The 22948-nt window shown below is 47.7% G+C and overlaps 1 protein-coding gene and 1 long non-coding RNA gene across 11 annotated transcripts in view; one reads left to right on the top strand and one right to left on the bottom strand.

The window, feature by feature from the left end:
- Positions 1–22948, top strand: part of ANKS1A (ankyrin repeat and sterile alpha motif domain containing 1A) — a 171181-nt gene that overhangs the window by 105665 nt on the left and 42568 nt on the right. The gene's annotated exons all lie outside the window — the stretch shown is intronic.
- On the bottom strand, positions 15453–16028 carry LOC141571630 (uncharacterized). Its single transcript, XR_012496546.1, has 3 exons — positions 15896–16028; positions 15740–15802; positions 15453–15592 (listed from the first exon to the last, which is right to left on the bottom strand). It is a non-coding gene; the product is annotated as an uncharacterized LOC141571630 (long non-coding RNA).

The following is a 22948-nucleotide window of genomic DNA, read 5'->3' on the forward strand; positions in this document are numbered from 1 at the left end:
CAGTTGTGAGATCCTGTGCAGGGCATTTCACACCTGCCCTGCAGGTCCCTGCTGGCCGCTGTGCCTGGAGGCTGACCTGTGTGGACTGAAGCAGTGGGCCCAGGAAGACCACCTCTCCTGTGGGGACCCTCTCCCAATCGCTGCTCTCTCTGGGTTCCAGGACCCAGCCCCTCCCCGAGCCCCATCAGGCCTGGGCTCCGGGCTGTGACTACCTCCCATCCCTGCCACCCTCCCTGCAGCAGTCCCTTTATTGAGCTCCTCTGGTTGCCCAGTGTGCGTGTGCCATCTTTTCCCTGCGGGGACCCTGAGTGCTACAGGCAGTTTTAGCACTGTTTCCATCAACTCGAAGCAAGCTAGATGGCTGTGTGCTGGAGCAGTAAACATGGCTCTTGCATGTAAATTGTAAATTAATCTTCATTTGCAGGTGAACCAGAAGCTGTAGATACTCAGGGTGCTGGGAAACAGGAGTAATTCATCATTTAATTTGAAGCCTTTCCCACTTCCAATTACGGGGAAGAAACCTGTCCTCCTTCCCACCAAGTTGGCAGTGTGCTCAGTATTTCAGTTGTGTGCTCCCGAACCCGGTCTCCTAGAGGCATTTCCATCCTCTGTCCCTGCATGCCTGATGCACCGCTGGCGACGCACACAGCAGCAGTTAGCGTCCGAAATAAATACCTCATAAGAAGAACAAAAATAACGTCCTAGTCAGGTTGCGGTTTGAACGTATAAAAAGTCTGTGGGATCAGATAGGTCTCTCACATACCTGCCTTTGAATGGGATTGTAACTTCTGAAAGAAAACCACAGAAGGCTGCTTGTCTACTTAGCATAAACATTTGAGTCATTTAGAACTTGGCTGAAGGCTGAAGTGATAAATCTGTGTTTTGTAATCAGCTTTCATAAATATTAAACAAGTGGAAAGGGAGTGAAGGGCAGGGGGGCGCTTCCTTTGCCTTTTGTACAAGCTGAGAATAGTTTCTGGTCAGGGATTTGGGGGGGGGCAGCTGTGCCGGTTTCCTCTGAGGGGACCCTTGGCTCTTGAATCCGTCCCTGAGACGTGAAGTGGCAGCCACAGGGAGGGCACCCTTCCAGGCCAGGTCCCAGACGCCTTGCCCTTTCCAGCAGGCCGTCCAGTGGGAGGCATGATGTCATCATGAGAGGAGCTGATTGGTTCACCTCCACAGAGGCTTTGGCTGCTGTTAACCCTTCACGGTTGGTGTGCAAGAAGAATGACTTGGACGTGAAAGGAGAGACGGGCTGGGAGTTACCGCTGCCAGTGCTGAACTTCCCACCCCGTGCTCTGAGTACGCATTGTTCTTTGTTATGTGAACAAGTGTGCTGTGTAGTCCTTTTAGGGAGCAAAGCTGTCCCTAAACAAGAATGTGACACTCCTACCTCTGGGGACAAATTAGAGCCTCGAGTGGCCTGTAAGTTGCTTCCGGTGTACCGTGGAGTCAGCTTTTGTCCTAGAACCTCTCAATCTCTCTGGTGTTAAGTGGTCTGTTAAGATTGAGGGGTTTTTTTTGTGTTTTTTTTTTCATATTTTAAAAATAATCTCACTTATTTTATAGGCAGTCCTGAATAAACCTCTGGCCTCTCTGTCTGATAAATTCAAGTGAATGGTATTAGCTGGATTTAAAAAATACATATTTATATGGGTATTTCCATGGCCTTGAAACTAACAGAAGAAAGACCATAGCGTTATAAGTGAGCTGGGTGAGTCTTGGCTCTGCATTTCACTGGTGATGCAGAGACGCGTGTGTCCTCCCCCCCCACCAAGCCTCCCTTGATGACCTCGTAATGACATGCCTCGCACTGGACAGCTTGCTGGCCTTTGGGACCTGGCCCTGAAGGGTGCCCTCCCTGCGGCCGCCACTTCCCTTCTCATCACAGGAGCCTGGGAGCCTGGGAGCCTGACTTTTCTCTTCTCTTCCCTCATTTTCATGCTTTCCTCTGCTTGCTCTCAAGATTTCATTTTGCTGCTTTTCCTGTCATTTTACTCATCCTGCTTATTTTTTTTCCCATCTGTTTTTCCCCCTTTGCTCTTTCTCCCCTTTTCATCTGTGCCCTTTCCTGTCTTTTTGCTTTGTTCTTCCTGTTCTCATTTATCTTTCCTTTTCATTCTTCTACCAGTGGCATCACGGAGAGGCTTTTTCAGCAGCCTTCCCTCCTCAGCCTTCTCCACCAAAAGCGTTTTTCTTTTCTTTTCTCTTTTTAGTATTTTGCCTGTTTGTGTATTCTGCAGAGCATTTTACCACACCTCGTGTTAGCGCCCAGGTCCCCGCAGGCCACCACCCACACTGTCTGCCCCCATCCTTTCATAAACAGTCTGGTTCCATTTAGCTGCGTCAAACACTGTCAAACACCATGCAGGGATTTTGTGGTATTTGTGAAATTGCCAGCCAGATGAGAATTTCCCTTTTCTCCTTTTTGTTTACTTCCATTTTTTAACACCAAACCAAAAGCAGGGGTGACAGTGAACGTAGGTGGATATATGAAAAGAATTTGATCTTTATTCTAGTGCATACGGATGAGGAGAATCACAGAAGCATTTTCTGGGACATTCTTTATATAATTTGGCTCTGGTTTTGTATCTCTTCTTTTTTTTCTAGTAATTGCATCAGTAGCATACAGACTGAGTGATTTTATATAATTTAGGGAATAGTAGTTTATCTTATTCTAAACAATTAAGTTTAAGAAACAAGTAGAGGTATTTTCACATAATCAGCAATACTGTCAAATTGCAGTATATTTTTATTATAATTATTCATTCATTCAATTTCTTAAATACCTGCTATGTTCTCGGCACTGTTCTAAGCAATGGGATGGGAACTGAATGAACCAGACCAAATCCTCTGCCTCATGGAACTGACAGTCTAGAAGGCTAGTAGGAGAAAGAGAAATTAAAGAAGACAATAAAATTCCTAGTATGCTAGTTGGTGATAAGAGGAAACTAAAGCTGAGAAGAGGGATGGGGTGTGGTGGGAAGTGGGGGCTGCAGTCAGACGGGGCGGCCAGGGCGCCCCAGTGAGGAGGGGTGAGAGCAGGCCTGCAGGGCGGGGCCGGGCCTGAGTGGAGCTATCGAGCCGCTTTCTCTGTAATTAATTTCTCCTGTAAAAGAAACTTACAATTCAATTCTACACGTACACTGTCTTACAAATATAGCTTATGACTTCTACTTTTCACTTCCTTTCTCTTTCTCTTTTGCCACTAGTGCTACCTGATCTTTTCTGACCTTGTTTTTTTTCCCCTACTGTTAAGCTGTTTTGGGTGGCTTTTTACACACACACACACACACACACACACACACACACACACACACTTTTTAAGCAATTGAACTAGAATGAAATCTGAATTTCTAAGAATTTCTCAGGCTTGGCCTTTGCCCTTGTCATCATCCTGGGCAACGATCTGTGAGCGGCTTCTGGAGGCATTGGCTTCTAGGTCATTATCTTAGGAAATACATTTCTATGGGTGCATCACATCCTCAAAGCAGAAATAAAATCTAAAAACCAGGATTATAAGGCAAGGGGAGAGGAATTCAAAACTACTGAGACTGGAAGATGGCCAGGAATCTAGAAAATGGACGATCCTGTGAGAAGAGGACAGCTAGCGAGGGGTTCACGGACTCGCGGCAGAGGGGGCCGGGTCTCAGCACCCAGAACAGAGTGGTGCTCATACCCCGAAAGGCATCTTACGGGCTGGCGGCCTGATCCATCTAAAACACTTTTTCCTAAGCCCACAGGTTGGAAACGGGATTGCCCCAAGTGAGAGAGAGAGATGCGGGGGGTTCCGACATTCTCTGACCCTGGTGGACTTGGGGAGGTCGGTGTAGAGCAAGCCCCTTAGACACCAGGTGTGGAGAGTGTCCTTTCTGTGCACACGTGTGAGGAAGTATGTGTATGGGTGCTGTGTCGTTTCAGATGGTGGATTACATGACATCGTGGTGGGGGGAGTATCTCAGTCAGCCGTGCCCAGGGACTATAGATGCCCAGTTAGTGAGCTGCCCAGGTCTGGCTGGGGTCAAGGTGCCAGGCACTTGCCCTCTGGTCTGCCCTCCTTCCCCGGAAGTCTGCCCAGATGGCCTGCTGCTGGCTACTTCGGGCCTGTCCTCTGGCTCCCGTGGAGCCCTGCATAGTACAGCAACACCGGCTGGCTTCAGTAGGTGCTCATAAGACAACCAGGTTTGGTTTTTCCTCCTTAAAATGAATAGGCCCCAGAGAAACTTAATTCGTTCAGAGATGTGCTGATGGTCAGAGTGGCCAATAATTACCCGGCCAGATAGTGAGGAACAAGCTTCTCATTATATTAGACTCTAGGGAAGCAGTTAACCTGGACCTCACTTGGGCGTCCTTTGGAATCTGGGACCCTCAGTGACGACACAGTTCTTTTCTGGCCCCCGACGGCACGCCAGCCCCCTCAAAGATGGGAGCTCCAATCTCAGCTATCTTTTCATGGAAGGCTGCGCCCCCTTCCTAGGGTTCCTTTACTTTCCTGTCCTGCTTTCTTCCTTCCCCATAGCTGTTCCCTTTTGATGCCACCAGGTGAGTAGCCGGTGGTAAGAAGAATGCTTGTGGTCTGAAGAGTCTGGGCAGGCAGGATGCTGAACAGTGTCGCCCAGGTACCCTTCTCTGTGTCACTCACGAGCTCTGATGACCCAGTCAGTCTCCAGTGCCACAGGGCCCACCTGTCCACAACCCAGGGCATTCTGTTTGTCTGTCTAGACAGGTGGGAAACTGCCTAAGTCACTAGGGGCCTAGAAATGACAATTTGTCTGACAGTCTGTTCTTGCCTGTCCCGATTGAAATTACCAGGAAGCCATTGTAAACTCAGTTGAGATGGTGTGGTTTGTGTCAATATTCAGGTTCCTTTCCACTTTGGAGTTAGTTATTTTGGGCAGGACCTCTCCCCAAACCTGCAGTTTCCCAGAAAATAAGACCTAGCCGGACAATCAGCTCTAATGCATCTTTTGGAGCAAAAATTAATGTAAGACCTGGTATTATACTATACTATACTATACTATACTATACTATACTATACTATACTATACAATACAATACAAGACCTGGCCAGGTCTTATTTTTGCTCCAAAAGATGCATTAGCGCTGATGGTCCGGCTGGGTCTTATTTTCGGGGAAACACTGTGTGCAGTGGGTGTGTGGTCCTGGGCTTTGGTGGATGACCCCAGAGAAGCTTAGCTGCAGGCCTTGGCTGAGCCCTGTGCTGGCCCTTAGGACAGGAGGGAACTTGGGGGGTAGTGGCAGAGGAGTGGACTTCAAGGGCAGGGATTACCGAACCCCAAGGTCATGATTCATGATCTTGGAGGAAATATGTGTCAACAGCCTCCATTTCTAACTGTGTAAGAAGGTAGGCAATGCCAGCCCTAGAGATGGAATTTTTATAGCCTGGGAATTTTTTTTTTAAGTCTCTCCCCAAGACACCCATTTCCTCTCCAGTTTGAGTACCCTTCCAGAAATATCTGTGCATATGTAAGCATTTCAGATATGCCAAGTGTTTTTCTTTCTAAGATAAATGGTGCCATATTATACATAGTGCTCTGAACCTTGCTTGTTTCATTTAATATTTTTTTTGAAAAATCATCCTACCTGAAGTGTTTTCTTTTTTATACTTCACAGTATTCCATCGTGTGGCTACACTGTCACTTACTTGAAAAAAATTCCCCTAGGTGGACAATTTAAATGTTAATACGTTTTTACTGATTAAAAGTAATGCTACAATGCATATCCTTATTCAAAGTTATTTTAAGATAAATTTCTAGAAGGTAAACAGCTATGTTAAAGGGTTTGTGCATGTTAAATTTACTCTCACACCCACAACTTATAAAAAGAGCCTATTTCTCTACACCTCACTAGCCTGGGGTGGTGATTTTTAATCTCTGGTTAAAAATATTATCTTGGTAAGGTTTTAAAGTGGGTGTCTCTCATTATGAGTGAGGTTGGTGTCTTTTCCTTTTTTTTTTTTTTTTTTAAGATTTTATTGGGGAAGGGGAACAGGACTTTATTGGGGAACAGTATGTACTTCCAGGTCTTTTTTCCAAGTCAAGTTGTCCTTTCAATCTTAGTTGTGGAGGGTGCCGTTCAGCTTCAAGTTGTCCTTTCAGTCTTACTTGTGGAGGGTGCAGCTCAGCTCCGGGTCCAGTTGCCGTTGCTAGTTGCAGGGGGCGCAGCCCACCATCCCTTGTGGGAGTCAAACCGGCAACCTCGTGGTTGAGAGGATGCGCGTCAACCAACTGAGCCATCTGGAAGCTCAGCGACAGCTCAGCTCAAGGTGCCGTGTTCAATCTTAGTTGCAGGGGGCACTGCTCACCATCCCTTGTGGGAGTCGAGGAGTTGAACTGGCAACCTTGTGGTTGAGAGCCCACTGGCCCATGTGGGAATCGAACCGGCAGCCTTCGGAGTTAGGAGCACGGAGCTCTAACCACCTGAGCCACCAGGCCGGCCTTGGTGTCTTTTTATATATTTAAAAAACACTATTTCGTGGGTTCTGCTTGTAACTTTCCTTTTTTTTTTTTTTTTTTAATTGTTGAATCAATCTCTACATTTATGGAAGCTCTTTATGTTTGAAGAAATTAGCCCTTTATCTGTGATATGAATTGTCTTTTGGCTTTGTTTATGGTATTTGGTTTATTGAGGTATAGACATATAACATTTTTTTTAACATATAGAAATTAAAAATGTTTATGTAATTGATTCTATTAGTGTTTAATGACGTCTGGATTTTTTTTATTTTTTATATTGGGGAACAGTGTGTTTTTCCAGGACCCATTAGCTCCATGTCAAGTCGTTTTCAATCTACTTGTGGAGGGCGCAGCTCACTGGCCTACGTGGGAATCAAACCAACAACCTTGCTGTTATGAGCCCTGTGCTCTAAACACTGAGCCAACTGGCCATCCAATGACTTCTGGATTTTGTGTCCTAGTGAAAAAGACCTCCCTGCTCTAAAAACATTCATTTTCTTTTTTCTTCTAGTACTTTTATGGTTTCCTTTCTCAGGTTTAAATCTTTGTTTCTTACAGAATTTATTTTCATATAAATAAAGCCACCTGTTGACTTTCTCCAGCTTTATTGAGGTAAAATAAAATTGTAAGCGATTTAAAGTATACGCATGATGATTTGATACATGTATACATTGTGAAAGGATCCCACATCTAGTTAACACATCCATCATCTCACATACTTACTTTTTTTGTGTGAGAACATTTAAGTTCCACTCTCAGCAAATTTCACTTATGCAATAGTGTTACCATGTTATACATTAAATCGTCAGACTTTATTCATGTTATACCTGAAAGTTTGTACCCTTTACTAATCTCTTACTATTTCTCCCACCTCCCAGCCCCTGGTTCTATGAGTTCAACTGTTTTTGTTGGTTTTTATTTATTTATTTTTAAAGATTCCACATATACGTGATAACACGCAGTATTTATCTTTCTCTGTCTGGCTTATTTCACTTAGCAAAATATCCTCCAGTTTTATCCAGGTTGTCACAAATGGCAGGATTTCATTCCTTTTTTTAAGGCTGCATAATATTCCAGGGAGAGAGAGAGAGAGAGGTACATTTTCTGTATTCATTCATTTCTCAGCAGACAACTTCGATTGTTTCCGTACTTTGGCTCTGTGAATAATGCTGCTTTGAACATGGAGTGCATGTTCTCTTTGTGATACCGATTTATGTCCTTTGGATATATACCCAGACGTGGGATTGCTGGATCACATGGTAATTCTGTTTTTATTTCTGAGGAGCCTCCATACTGTTTGTTTTCCATCATGGCTGCACCAGTTTACGTGGCCACCAACAGGGCACAAAGGTTCCCTTTACTCCACATCCTCACCAACACTTACCTCTTGTCTTTTTGTAATAGCTATTCTGAGGGGTATGAGGTGACATCTCATTGTGGTTTTGATTTGCATTTTCCTAATGGTTAGTGACGTAGCGCATTCGCCTGTACTTGTTGGCCATATGTATGTCTTTTTCAGAGAAATGTTTACAGGTCCTTTTCTATAATGGGAGTAAATATTTTCTCCCATTCCATAGGTTGCCTTTTCATTTTGTTGATGGTTTTCTTTGATGTGCAGAAGCTTCTTAGTTTGGTGCAATCCTGTGTCTTTATTTTTCCTTTTGTTGCCTTTGGTTTTGGTGTCAAATCCAAAAAATCGTTGCCAACACCAAACATTCTGTTGATTTTTTCGCAACTATTTGATCTAGCCCACTATTTGATTCCGTTTTCCCGGTGAGGAAACTAAAATTTTGAGAACTGAAATTACCTAAGTAGGTGTTGGAGTTGATAAATGAGGGAAGCCGGCTGGGGCTACATCGTCTAAGTCTGGATGAGATTGTATTGAGAACATAGGTGAGCTGGATTTTTGTTTTGGTGCTAATTAGCAGTTACTTTTCAGTTCCTCTTGTTTCAATCCAAATTACTGCACTATCTTACTTCTGCCCCGAACTCCAGAAGAAAATTTATCTGTGTGTATAAAGGAAAGTAACTTGGGAGAGGGGACTCCTGGGCGACAGCATGAGTTTTCCTTTTCACTGTTAAGGCTCGAAGCATTTCTTCCCTTTCCTGCTGTCCCAGATGGAGGACTGTTAGGTTTTTCTTTAATGACTTGCAGAGCGATGGAATGATTTGCAGCAAATTCTCAAATCACGAAATCGGAAGAAATCTGAGTTGCCAAGTCATTCAGCTGTCCTATGAGCAGTTGCTTCCGTGCTCTCAGACAGGGACGCTCCAGCATTTGCTTGGAAACTCCAGGTAACCGACCGTAACTGCTGTCAGCAGTTACTCTGCGAGGTCGTGGAAACTGCTTCCTCATTTCCAGCTTAAATCTGTGACTTCCACTTCATCAGTTCTGGTTTTAACTGCTGGGTCCGCAGGGTCCTGGTAACAGTTGTTCAGATGCTTGGAACCGCACTTACGTCCTCCCGCCCTCAGACCTTCTTGTTTCCTTGCCAGGTACCCTAGTTCCTCTTCCCTCTCCTCAGATGACTTGTTCTCACGCTGCTGCTGTCCTGGCTGTTCTCTGGATGCATCCAGGTCGTCCGGTCCTCTTGAAGTTGCATGACATCATTACAGATTGCATTATACATTGTGATGAGATTTCACTTGTGACATGGCGCCTGGGAGTACTTCATCAAGGAGTCTGATGTCCCTCCTACCTCCTGAAAAATTAAGGGGATCAGTTTATCAGTGAGCCCAAATCAAAGACTTCATGCATGACCCTTCCAGAGCCCCCCACCCCACCCCCATCGGGAAGCCATGCAGAAAGCTGCTCTGTGAAGTGGCAGAGCTGCCTGTGGCCTTGCCAAGCTTCTGCCTGTGCTTCTTACCTGGGAGATACAGCTCTGCCTCTCCCCTCCCCTGTTGTGCTCTGGCAAAATTAAGGCAGGTCTTCCCTGCACCCCATCACAAACCAGTGACTCTGCGTGCTGTCCACCTAACGGCATAATCATCTTGCTCTGGGTCCCTGAGACTTTCTCAGGCCTTGTTTAGCAGCTACAGGATTCGCCATGACCTTCATTTACAGGTCAAGATGCTTCTGTACCAAGTTTTCATCTGAAATCAATAGGATAGATGAGAGCTGGGGAAGCCTGTATTGTATAAATGACCCCGAGGCAGGCCCTGTAAAGGGTGTCTCCAGCCTTCACTTGCCCTTGACTCTGAACTCTTCCTCTTCTCCCATCCTGAGTCAGTCACCAAGGTCTCCCCACTTAATCTCTCCACGTCGTTTCCTTCATTTTCACTCACCTTCCTGGTATCGGTCCCACAACTGCCACCTCAGTATGCTGCTTGCCTCTGAGCTTCTCCTCTGGTCCGTCTTACTTGTGGCTCCCTTATCGCTCCTAAATGCTCGGTATACCTCCCCTGACTGAAAACCTTCCCTGGTGCCCTGTTGCTGCAGTACAAAGTCCAGATTCCTCCGCCTGGACTTCATGGTCCTTCCAAGAAGGACCTGTGGTCCAGCTGCTATACCTGGCTTTCTCTTTCATCTTGTACTTTAGTTTTCTGGCGCTAGTAAATTCCTTTACCCACTACTTTCCTCTATACTTTGGTTTATAACTTTTCCCTTATTGGAGTGACTTTCTCCGTTTCTTTTGGTTGAAATTCCATTCTTCTTTAAAGCTTGCTCATTCATTCGACATATTTTTTGAAAGCCTCCTGTGTGCCAGGTTGTTCTAGGTGCTGGGCATACAGAAGTGAAATAGTAAACAAAAACCCAGCTTTTGAGGGACTTACAGTCAAAAGAAAGAGACAGATATTAAACAAGTACAAACAAATAAAAATATTGTCACAAACGAAAATAAGTGCTCTTGAAGAAAAAGAACAAAGTGCTATGAGAGGGAGGAGGTGGGGTAAGGCCCTATTTAGACCGAAGGAGTTAGCCTGATAAGCAGGGGTGGGACCAGGGGCCCGGTTCAAGAGAGACAAGGATGGCATGCCCCTGTCTGCCCTCAAACCTGCCCCTGGCGCCTTGGCATTGCAGAGGCCTGGCCTTTGGCCCTTCTGTCCTCAGGCACTGATTTGGCACTATGGGCACTGCTGATTCTTGTGTTTTTTCATGCGTGGCCAACTCCCTAACCAGATTAGAAACCTAACCAGATTTCAAGGTTGTGATCACAGTTCCTTTTTACAAACCCCTAGGCTCCCTGGCCCCGAATGGGCACTTGGAAATGAGTCAATAATTAAGGACCTTGGAAGGATGGTGAGGGTCCTGAGTCTTTCACATGTCGTCACTCCAAGGAGCTCAAGGTCGGGGTTGCTAAGACCATGCCATGCGTGGCCATGGGCATCGTTCTTTTTCTTCTTGAAGGAGATTGAATAATTGTATTCTTCTCCATCTCAGCCTTAAACTTTGATTTTTACCTTCTTTTTCATTCTCTAGTAATAAGCAATAGCCCTTGTATGCTACAACATGTGGAATAATTTGCTACACAGATGGGAGCATAGAAATTTATGGATTTCAGGAAAGGTTTATTGCCAATGTTTTATGGATTTCCCAAGTTAATAGATTAGCGCCCCCCCCCTCCATTTTTTAAATTGAAACTGTTGTTTCACTAAAACATTCTAATTTGAAAAAGAGGGGTTGAATTTGACATTTAAATGCCAATATATGTTTTAAGCTAATTCCATTTACTGCCTGCCCTGGCCCCGTACATAAAATACTTTAACATCTATAAAGAATGTTGAGAATAGAAACCTTCTTGGAAATGTCACAACTCTTTCTGCTTTCAAGTATCATATATTTAAGTCAAGAACAGAAACGGGTTTGGCCAGTTCTCGGCCCCTAATCTTTTAAATTAGATGGAGAAAAGAAAAGAAGCAAACCAGGCACGGTGTACTGCAGGGAAATGACCAGCTGCGCAGGTAGCTCCCTGTGGAGGTCTCCAGAAGGACACGGCTGCAGTCGAGCGAATGTGTAACTAACCAAACCCTCGGCTGGGTCCATGCGCTTAAAGCCATTTACACGCTTTAGAGGCAGTTGGCAACAGCAGAAGAGTTAGCGTCTCTGGCATATATGGTGCTGGCGGAATTGATTTGGCTAGAGGACGTTTTCCAAAGCCCGTTTAGAAAAATTAGAGATATTGCTGCTGATCCAGAAGTAAGGTCCTTGATGAGTCTCCCCGGTTGGGGTATTAACCCAGCGGCCTGGCCGTGCTCCAGTTCAGATAACGCTGTTTCTCTGGGCTAAATTCCCCCTGGATCCAGTTAGATTCGGCCTGTGTCGTCCTAGGCAGCAACTCGAGAACTGCCAGCTTCTAAGGCCAGAGCCTGGTGAGGGATGCCTCTGTTCCACTGCTCAGAAAGGTTTCAGTGTGACAGCTCCCAGACCCCGAGGATGAAAACAGGCTGATGTCAGTGAGAGCACATTTTGGTCCTCATGCAGACGTACACTGATGTCGCTGTGCTCGGGGATGGGCTCACATGTCCAGGTGGACCTGAGCGGGCCGGGGGTGCAGCCAGTTCAGCCCATTCCCGGGAGAGCCTCACTGATCGCTGTGTTTGGGGGCCTCAGTGGTGTCAACACCCACCTACCTTACTTTGGTCGGTCGTTCCACAAAGCCGCATTTACTGGGTCTCCCCCCGGGCTGTGGAAAATGGTCTCTGCATTTGGGGAGCGTGTGTCCCCCTGCCAAGTTTGTGGCCATGCCCTTTACTGGATTTACTTCAGACAATGCCTCCTGCTGGTATTAATTAAAATACATTTCCAAGCCTTTGTAGGCTTATCATGACTTGGGCCAGTATCGTTGCATCATTTGCTGAATTTGATGTAATATGGCAATGTCTATGTTCCTTCAGTGTTGAGTTAGAAAAGGAAAGGCCCCATCACAAACCTGAGTGCGCTTGTCAGAGGCCGTCAGGCCCACCGAGGTGAGGGCTCCGTGTCTGCAGCAGGAAGCCCGCGCTTAGGCTGAGATTGACACCTGTGAAGTCACAGGAGGACCAAACAAGCAAAGCACAGCTTGTTCCTAATTCCCAGTGTAATGAGCTAAAACACAGATTGCACAAACTTCAAGGTGGCATAGAGGCAACCGTTCCCAACCGTGGGCGCTAGGGAGCCTGTGGGACTCGTTACCCTGGGAGCAGATGGGACGCGTCGGCTGAGGAACCGTCTCACCCAGGGGAGCAGGTGCAGAGGCCCTGGCCGGCCTTCCTGAGCCGCTGTCAGCGCGTGGCCTGAGCGGGCGGAGGCCGGGTGCTTCATAGGCAGGTATTTATTAGGTGACCACTGTGCCAGGCACGGCGCGGGTGCTGGGGGCAGACAAAGGACGCAGTTCCTCTCAGGGAGCTTCCTGGAAGGAAGTTGGGGGTAGCTCCTGAATTCTGTGTAGGGAGGGTTTAGGGGCAGCCGTCTGCAGGTGGGGGCAGGGGCTTGTTTTAATGATACACTTCACTGTGATTACTTAAGTTTTTATGTGTCTGATCAACAGAAACAGTTTTCTAAAGATGCTTGTTTTTATACCTTATGTGAGACTGAGAAAATGTGTTTATATAAAAAAGACTTGTTTTTATTTGGCTTGGCAAGGGACTGTTCTGGGCGGGTAAATCCCCCAGCTTCTGAGCTTCTGGTGTCTCCTTGACACAGCCGTTCCCGGGTGCTGTTTCTGCCTCTTTAACCTAAATGCCACATCGACATACAGGTCTGAGTGTAGGTGTTGGTCTTAACTGAGTTCTTTTCTACCTCACGCCCGGCTACATACTGATCAGAGGTTGCCAACCTGGGCTGGTCAGAAATCAGACTTCCACAGCTGATTTGTTGGTGATTTTGAGCAAATTATGGTTCTCTCTGGGTATCAATTCCTCCTTCTGTAAAACAGAATGAAATAAAAATGTTTCCTGCAGGTTCCCGGTGGAATCTAGAAGGTCAGGGCTTTGCCTGGGGACACACCGGGAAAGGCGTACAGAAGCCAGGCCTGTCAGATAGAGTGGTGTCATCAGTGGCCGCCCTTCACAGGTGGCTGCCCCCCTCTCTCCACTTGCATCCTGCTTTGCATTCAGAGCAGGAAAGCTGTTAGTGCAGGGCTCATTTGAAGCCCCAGTTGAGGAGGTTATCATAGCATCTTTAATTCTAGTGAGCGGCTCCCATTTTCCCCTCAGCAGTTGGAGTGAACAAAAGTCATAATATACCATTTCCCCAAAAATAAGACCTGGCCAGACCATTAGCTCTAATGCGTCTTTTGGAGCAAAAATTAATATAAGACCCGGTCTTATGTGATATGAGACCTGGTCTTATATTACAATAAAATAATACTAGGTCTTATATTGATTTTTGCTCTAAAAGATACGTTAGAGCTGATGGTCTGGCTAGGTTTTATTTTCAGGGAAACACGGGAGTACCAATTTTGAACCTGGATTTCATGCTGGATGCCTCTACATTCTTTGCTTGTTGGACATGGTACTGGCTCCCTTGGCGCTCCCGAGAGCCTCCCGGCTGATCAGGCCAATCCAATTCAACGAATGTCCGCAATTAAAGGTGCGCTGAGGACCGTGCCAGTCCTTCACCTGCCCTGCCACCACCCCTGCTGGAGCGGCTAGGATCTTGCCCACGTCTCTCATCATGCTGCCCGGACAGCCAGGCAGAATGTTTTTGCTTTGAGACACGATGCTGCTTTGATTCATTGGAAAACGTCAGAGCTGAATGAAAGTTCCCTAAATGTGAGTCACTCCTTTACATGTTAGTGAACTGAGGCCCATAGAGGACATGAGCCCCCCAGAGTCGCACAGAGCCTTTGGCAGTGCCCGAACCTCTGTTGCCTGGCAACATCTTTGGCACAGAGTGGGCACTCCCCTTGTTGAATAAATGAGCAGACCCAGGTCTCCTGGGATTTGAGCACCGTGTTTCCCCGAAAATAAGACCTCACCAGAAAATAAGCCTGAGCATGATTTTTCAGGATGGCATCCCCTGAACATAAGCCCTAATGCGTCTTTTGGAGCAAACCTTAATATAAGACCCGGTCTTATTTTCGGGGAAACACAGTGACAGAGTTAATTTTAACTTTTTTGGGTTAAACTGTCAGTGTACCAGATCTGCTTCTGGTTCCATGACTCAACTAAAGTGTTAGAAGATTCTGCCGATTTTCAACCTTTCATGTTGCAAATGCCAACCTGGGAAGTTTTACCGCGAATTTCGCTCTGTCTTCTGTGGCCTTCAAAGCAGTGGTTCTGAGTGATTGCAGACCAGCGCACTGGTCAGCAGCGCGGGGCTCCTCTCCACACCTACTGAAGGTGACACAGCCACCGGTGTCGTAACAACTGCCACTGAAGTTCCGCAACCACAGTGTTTCCTCCAGTGTGAGTGCCCAGCTCTGAACACACAAGAACTCAGTGTGGGGTTGCACAAATAGAATTTAATCAAATAGAATTTAATGCAAGTTTTCTCTGACACATTTAATACATCCATGGTAGTAAATGCGCTAGTGGTAATTAGGCAAATGAAAAGCAGTTCACATAAATGGCTGTGATGAGTATTAACCCAGGCAAATCAAATTTTTATGGGTTTTTTTCCCCTGTTAGCTTTCTAGTATCTAATGACAGCTATGGTATTGGCAGTGTCCCTCATTATGTAGATATACATCCTTCAGACACCCCCAGAAACCCACTCATTCATATTTGAAATTCAGCTCTAATTTCCCAATGGTTAGGGTTCCCTGTGACCATCTACTTAGGTTGAGTTCCCCCAAAGCAGGATTTGCATGCAAGTAGTTTATTCAGGAGGTGAGCTCAGGAAGCCCTGGTAGGAGAGTGGGGGAGTGAGGAGGAAAGGAAAGCAATAAAGGGTTTGCTATCAAGGGGTTACACTCCAGGCCCTGGGGCTCAGACCTGCTGGGGGTCTGTGTGAGATGGCTTCAGTGCTCCCACCCGAGGGCGGAGGGATCTGGGGTCTTTCTCTACCGCTTCCTTTCCAGCTGGGTGAGAGCTGCTCCCTTGGTGGGAGGAGGGGAGGACATGACTCGCCTGGCGCTTCCAGCCTGCCCATGTACAGGCCTAGAGGGCTCTGCGTCCAGAGAGAACCCTCGGAGAGTTGTAGGTGCCTGCAGTTGCAAAGTGTCCGATTGGCAGGATCAGAAACGATGAAGCTGAGAAAACGTAGGCAGGTACTGACAGCGTCTGCTACACCACCCATCAGTGGTCCCAGGCTGGGGACCACTTGTCTGGCTTTCCTGGGTGCACCCCTCTCCCACCACCCAGGAGGTCTGTGAGGAGCACCACCTCTGGGCACTTACAGGGCAGACCTGCTCCTGGGGTTCCGGTTCTGGAGGGGATGTGGCCAGCAAGTACTCAGGGGTCTGAAAGCAGGAGGAAGGGAGAGGGTGCTGTGAGATTAGACCCTGGGTCTCAGAGTCTGAGCAGGGAGGGAAGGGTGGAGTAAATGAACAAACCTGGGATTGTAAATGGATGACATCAGCTCTGTTTGCTCTGGTAGAAGAGAAAGGAAAAAACAGAGTGTTCTGGGCACCGGTAAGAGGAGCAGAAGGCAGAAGAGGAACTTCAATTCCTTGCCAGCAAAGCCCGACATGCCCTTTTCCTCAGCCCCACTCAGCCCTCTCGTCTTGCCCACGGTGGTGTTCTAGTCTCTCCAGGCTGGGAAGGAAGGGAGCCGTAAGCCAGGCCTCCCTTTGAGTGAGTCTGTTGGCACGTGGTGGCTGCTTGCCCGGCAGGTGAGAATGGAGGAACCAGAGCCTTGCATTCTTGCTAAGATAGTCCTCAGCACAGTTTTGACTGGTCCACGATAAAAGGAGAAAGTTAGACAGTGAGGGCTGCCATGGTGGTGCTGGTGGGTATGTGGTCGCCAACCGCCTTTGTTCTGCTTACGTCCACTCTTTCTTTGTTTTCAGTTGTCCTTTTATAAAACAAAAGGGATAGTTTTCATGTTAACTTAAATTTTTTTCCTTTATTCATATTTTTTAGTTTGAGATAATTCTGGATTCACAGGGAGTTTCAGAAATCATGCAGAGAGGTCCTTTATTCGGTACCTTTACCCAGTTTCTGCCGATGGGAATGTATAACCATAGTACAACGTAAGAACAAGAAGCTGACAGTATAATCCACATTTCCCCAGTTGTGTGTGTGCATGTGTGGTTCTGTGCCATGTTATTGTGTGTAGGTTCGTGTAACTACCACCACAATCAAGAAGCAGAGCTGTTCTTGTAAGAGCTCTCCCTCACACTTCCATCCTGTTAATTTTTAAAGTCCTTATTTGCCATGATGAAAAGCTGGCAATCTTATAACAGTCCCGTTATCCCAGCTGGGGGGAAATGGCTCCCGTACTTGCTGAGCCCTGTGTCCCCCCTGTTGAAGTGGGACAGCGCAGCTCTGCGCAGAAGCCATTTTTCTGAAAGAGGCAAGTGCCCAGGGATGCAGAGAACTACGGGTCAGAAAGCTCATTTTTCCCTCAGCTGTTTTTCCCTCAGCGTTCAACCCCTGGAGGCTTCAGTATCTTCACCAATGGCTGCTCCATGTTCTGCCACTTCCCAGCTGCAGAATCAGTGGGGCATCTCAGCAGAGAGACCAGAAGCCACAGTCAGCCCACGTGTTGCCCGTCTCACTGCCTTGGTGAAGTTATGAAACCTCCCTGAGCCTTAGTTTCCTCACCTGCCAAACTGAGATTCATCTGGGTGATGTCTGAGGTCTCTGCCAGCTGCACCTGTGGCTTCCTGCCTCGTGTGGCCCGCACCTTCCTGCCCTGTGTTTCTGCTGACACAGGTGAGAGCCCAGGGGCTCAGTTTGTTGATCCCTATACCAGCTGCACTCACTTATTCCCACTTCTGGAGCAAATCGTTTTAGGGAACGAGCTTAGCGATTTTGTACTTCACAGTTTTGACTAGAGCCATCCTGTTTATTTTCAACTGTGTAGGAACATATTTGAGATTCTGATATGTGCATGTGTGTGCGTACACACACACTCACACACACCCACATACACTCACACATACCACACACACATACACACACTCACACACACCACACACACATACACACACACACACCACACACATACACATACACACACACACCCACACACACACACCACACACACACACACACACCACACACACACTCACCCACCACACACACTCACACACACCACACACATACACATACACTCACACACACACTCACACACACAGCCTGAGCTCAAAGATATTTGAGAAAAACAAATCTCTTACTGATGATGGTTGCAGTGAGCAGTACACTTCCTTCAGCCTGAACTTACACTTTCTCTACACCGGTTCATATGTTGCTCGAGCATTTGATTCTTTTAAAAGATAGAATGTTAGACAAGGTTCCTGGACCTCAGTTAACAGTGGAGCTGGGACCCCTGACCTCTTTGCTGTGGACGCTTGAGGGTTTCAGCCAGTTCCCCCTTCACCCCTTCTTCTCTCCCGTAGACCTGAGGCATTGACACACCTGTTCAGGCTGCCTGTCCGCTCCTCCCTCTCCCCCCTTATCCCAGAACTCGGTGAGGAAGGGGCAGAGTGGTCCACTGTGTCCCCAGTTTTGCCGCATCTGAAATAAGCACGCAGTCCTCTTTTAAGTGTTTATTGCTTATCAAACAAAACGAAACTGGGAAACAGGCTAACAGAAGTAGCCAATACATTGTCAACAATGGAGATGTTATAAAGTTACTGCCAAAATGAAAAGTAATAGGTGTGCTGGGTCTTACTCAATCTTGAATAAACTGTCTTTCCTTGGCTCCCCTGACTGACCTTTCCTTCTTCATGTTGTCTTCAGACTGTAGCTCCACTCCGTTTCTGAAGGACCCTACCTTGTAGGCACACACACAAAGCCCCCAGGGAACACTTCTTGGCCGTGATAAACGCTTGCAAAATAGTTGCGACTTGTGGATTGTGGTTGTTCTGGAATCTTGGTGCAGGCAAGACTGGATGTGTCCTTTGCGGGCTGGGTGGCCCGTGGGTCTCCCACTGCAAAGGTCTCACGATGTGGAGAGGGCGGCATGGCTCTCTTTTCTGCCTTTCCTCTCCCTGCATGCAGCTTTTCTGGGTGCGCTGCCTGAGAAAACGGACATGCTGTGTGATTGCAGCCTGCAAGGCTTCCTTGCCAGCACGCCCGAGTGCACGTCCACGGGGGCTCCTGGGGCAGCCGGCCTTCACTGAGAATGGCCTGAAAAGGCTTTGTCCTTCCTGGTTGTCCAGCGTGAAGTTTAGCCCCTTATAGGGAATGGAGTTTCTCAGGAGTCCCAGAGGACGTGCCCTCGCCCTGCCAGCCTGACGAGGTACCAGGGCTTGTTGCCCTCCTTACCAGGGCCGTGTCTTGAGGGGCTGGGTCCTTTTCGTGGCCTCCACGTCCTCACCCTTGACCCTGAGCTCTGGCCCCAGAACCTATAGGGTTACTTCAGGGACGTCAGCTGGGAGCCCGTGTGGTTAGGAACACTGACGTGGATGGCAGACTCTAAAGAAAGACAAGAGGAGGACAGCGTGTAATTCAGGCTGGTGGCCTCAGAGGAACAGGGAAGCCAGCCGCGATCCAGGAAAGGCATGGCGTGTTGGGGCTTCCATGTTCTGTTCGCTAAACTGGGTGGTGGGCTTGCAGGTGGGTCATTTGTTACTGTTGTTGAAATCATAATATTATAAACTAGACTCTTGGGAATTTAAGAAAAATTTCACATTTTTAAAGAGGAAAGAATGCACTTCCTGTGACTGAGGTCAGCCCCAGGCTGATAAAAAGGCTGTTGACACAGGAACTTAACAGTGAGGCAGTAAGGATGCAGGTGGAGAAACTTACGTGGAGCGATGCTGCCGCTTTCCCCTCTCATTTCCTCCTGGGGAAGAATCTCAGATCCAAGAAAGATTTCTGTCCTACACAGATTCCTCCCTAAGAGTCAGTTAAGGTGTAACCACGCTAAAAGCTCTGTGTTCCTCTGCAGGGTATTGACTAAGCCCAGTGCTCAGTGCCTGCTGGGGCACCTGTGGGAAACACAGGAGGAGCCCAAGGGGCGTGGTGTGCGTATGTCAGGGCCAGGACCCATCCCTGGACCACATTTATGTGAGTGTGTTGCGTTAGTGTGGTACAGCCAGGCCCCCTCTGCCACAAGGATTCTGAAACAGAAACCTTAGGTGCAGCCAGTCCAGAGGGTGCTGGCAGGGCACTCGTGCTTATTGCACGCTTGCTGTGTGCTCGACACTGTACCTGTGTTACCGCATTTAGTACCCATACCAGACTGCAAAGCAAGGTGTTAGCACCCCAGTTTGCAGACGAGGTTCAGGTAGCTTGTGTGTTTTTATAATGGGAGAAACCAAGGATACAGCCTTGCTCTGACTCTGAAAAATGTTTACATTCCATCACACACTGTGTGTCTTGAGCACAGGTGATTTGAGCTGGTCCTGGAAGGAATTACAGGATGAGGATTTGGGGGTGCAGAGCAGGCAGGGGCCTGCCAGCCTGAGGCTTGGGGTCTCAGGGACAGCAGGAATGTAGGTGGTGGGAACGGTGGGGTAAGTGGTAGGCACCATCATTACGCACTGTTGTCCGGACTCCTGAGCTCGGCTTTCCTACCCAGAAAACAATTATCCTCCATGTGCCTATCATTCCCGTGGAGTAGTTCCACACATCTTACCCTCCGTGATGATATTTGGGGGACATAAGATGCCGTTCTATGATTTTTGTACTCCCTGGTGGGATGGGGGGGCAGGGCACAGACTACTTTGTAGCTCAGGCTCTTTCTGTGGGGTGACCTTGGGTGCCCTTGAACTTCAGAACACATCTATGAGATTTGGAGGACTCCAGCTGCTTTGCTTCTCTGCCCCAGCTGGAGACCTGAGTGGGCTGAGGGCAGTTCCTGTTCAGCCCCTGCCGTGCTCGGTGTGTGGAAGCTGGAAGTTGGCTTGCAAGAGGTGGCCTCTGAGTTGATAGACTAGCAGAGCCCATGACTCGCTAATGCCTTTGGTCTCTAACGAGGGGGTCCCACGGCCCTGGCTGGCTGGTCCCGGATCATGCAGTGACCAATGAAAGCACAAGGCATCTTTCAAACAGGAACCTCAATGAGGAAGAAGGAAGGGCTGAAAGTCACCTGGGATTGTTTACCAGACTTTTTAGGAAAAAGCAAACAGGGGTTCTGTGTCTTTGGGAGTTTAGACTTAATTGATAATGAAAGTAGTTTGAGAATTACTGCCCGAGCAGCTCCTGGTATTGATAACCGATAGCGTCATCAGACACTGCAGCCAGCTCCCCCCAGGGGCTTTCTATGTGGCCAGTGGGACTGGGGGTTCAGGTAATTACAAAATTTTGTTTTGTTGAAGGAGGAAGTCATTTTTAAAAAGAACACAGACATTTTAGTTTAAACTCCAAACAGATAGGTGTGCGACCTTTTTGATGTGGAGCTTAGAGCCTTTCCTCTCTGCATGGACCTGCTGAATCACCGCTCGCTGGCCTCTCTGGCCCATGAGCCACGTCCAGTTTGAGCTCTTAAAAGGCAAAAATTTAGCCACTTGTGATGCAGTCTGAGTACAGAATCCTTTTAGAACTTTTTACATTTCTCCAACACTTAATTCAAGGGCACATTTTTTTAATGATCCTGTTGTTAAGTCTCTTCAAAACATCTTCTTGGTTGCCAGGAAACAGCTGTTTTTACGTTTGTTTCATGACTTGTGTGATGTTTAATTAAGTTTTCTATTTTCATCCACAAATACAACCATCTTCAACAGTTTGGGGAAAGATCGTGCCATTTGTTGGTAATCAGAACACTCGGGAGGGTGGAGACAGGAGACCTACGGGCGTGCTCGCGAGCCCTGCCAGCGGCAAACCTGGACCTGAGTGGGTACTGTTTACTGAGGGAGTCGATGGCAGGCAGTTGGCTAACTGGTAGGTCAGTTAAGTAGAAATCACCAACAGCCGTGCCAGGTAGGTGTTGCTCCAGTCTGTCGCAGATGACCCTGCTGAGTCCAGGCTCCGGCTACCAGCAGACCTTTGCTGAGGTGTGGGATGGTGTCAGCCGCCCTCTAGCCCTCACCTCTCCTCCTGTCCCGGAAGGAGCAGGCCTAGGCTGACATCTCTGTTCCCTCTCCTCCCTTCGCTATTGTCTCCCTCGTGTTTCCCAAGGATCTGCCTTGTAGAAAAGGCGTCAGTCCCCTCACATGAAACGTTTTGTCCTGAATGGAGAAGCAGCCTCCAGCTGAGCGTCCAGGAAGTGAGCTATTGTTCACACAGCATGTTCTAAACATTTTCTGCCAGAAGGAAACCCTTTCCCTCTGGTTTGTCCTTTAAAACAAAAACAAAGGAACCTGGGTTTTGATGAACTTGTTTTTTAGGTAGAATTCTGTTTATTTTGGAACCAGATGAATGTGAGTCATGAGTGCGAACCCTTTCTAATCTCTGTAAACCGAAATGAACGCACGAGTCGGGCAGTTTGCCTGGCATGTGTGGGTTTACAAGGACCGCACATGTTCCTTGGCGTGAGGACGGCTTCCATCTGACCGGGTGGGTGACAGAGTGAGAACGAATCGACTTCTAGACCCAACCTTGTTTTTTCAAGCACTTAATTTAAGAAAGCTCCTTGTGCCTCCGGCCACGGCCCCCAGACCCGGCAGGGACCAAACCCTCCCAGGAATGGGCAGGTGACGTTGCCTGTGGGGAAGGAGAAGCTCTCACCAGCTGTGCTCACTGCAGCAAGAACCTTGTTTTTACTTGTAAGGTGATGTCATTCAGGGAATGAATGAATTACGCGAAGACCCCATGTCTTTTACACAGCGCAGAGCTTGCTCAAACTCGTGTCGTAATAAATGAATCTTACGCGAGTTCCGTCTGGGAGCCCGACGCCGTGCCAGGCAGGACGCCTCGGCCTCGGCTCAGGCCTTCCCAGCAGCCCTGTGTGAACATCTCCATTTTTGCCTCTGAAGAAACTGAGGCTTCAGGAAGAGAGGTAAAGCGATTTGCCCACAACGATGATCCCACGAGTCAGGAATTTTTTTCACCTTCTATAGAAAAGGGAATTGAAAGAGACACGAATGAGTTGGCCAAGCTGCCACAACTAATTAAGTGGCTTTTTAGCTCCAGTTCCTCATCCCGAAGTCCTGTTCTTTCCATCTCTATACACGCCCTTTTCAGCGTTCTCACTCCCGTATATTTGAAATTGTACTGTGAGCTTCAATAGAGGTCTAGATGGTAGGCCCTAAATAAGCTGGACGCCATGGATTAGGTTGTTAATCGGGCACTGGTCACTCATTTCTAGTGCTGTGAGCATGGCCGGTATTTAACTTGTCTGGTGTGGTTTCCTCTTCTTTAAAGTGAGATGAGTCCTAGCTCTCCGCAGGCGGGTTGTGAGGATGAACTGAATCGCCTGGCGGGTACCAGCTGCTTGTCAGTGCGCGGCACCCACTGAGAGAACCTAGCCCTGGGACCACAGCACCCCGAGGCCCCAGTGTGAACACTGCTGATCAGAAGTACTTTCCAAGGAGGAGGCCGTGCTCTGAGCACCT

This window comes from Rhinolophus sinicus, linkage group LG05 (genome assembly GCF_036562045.2).
Source record: "Rhinolophus sinicus isolate RSC01 linkage group LG05, ASM3656204v1, whole genome shotgun sequence".
In the NCBI taxonomy this organism is placed as follows: Eukaryota; Metazoa; Chordata; class Mammalia; order Chiroptera; family Rhinolophidae; genus Rhinolophus; species Rhinolophus sinicus.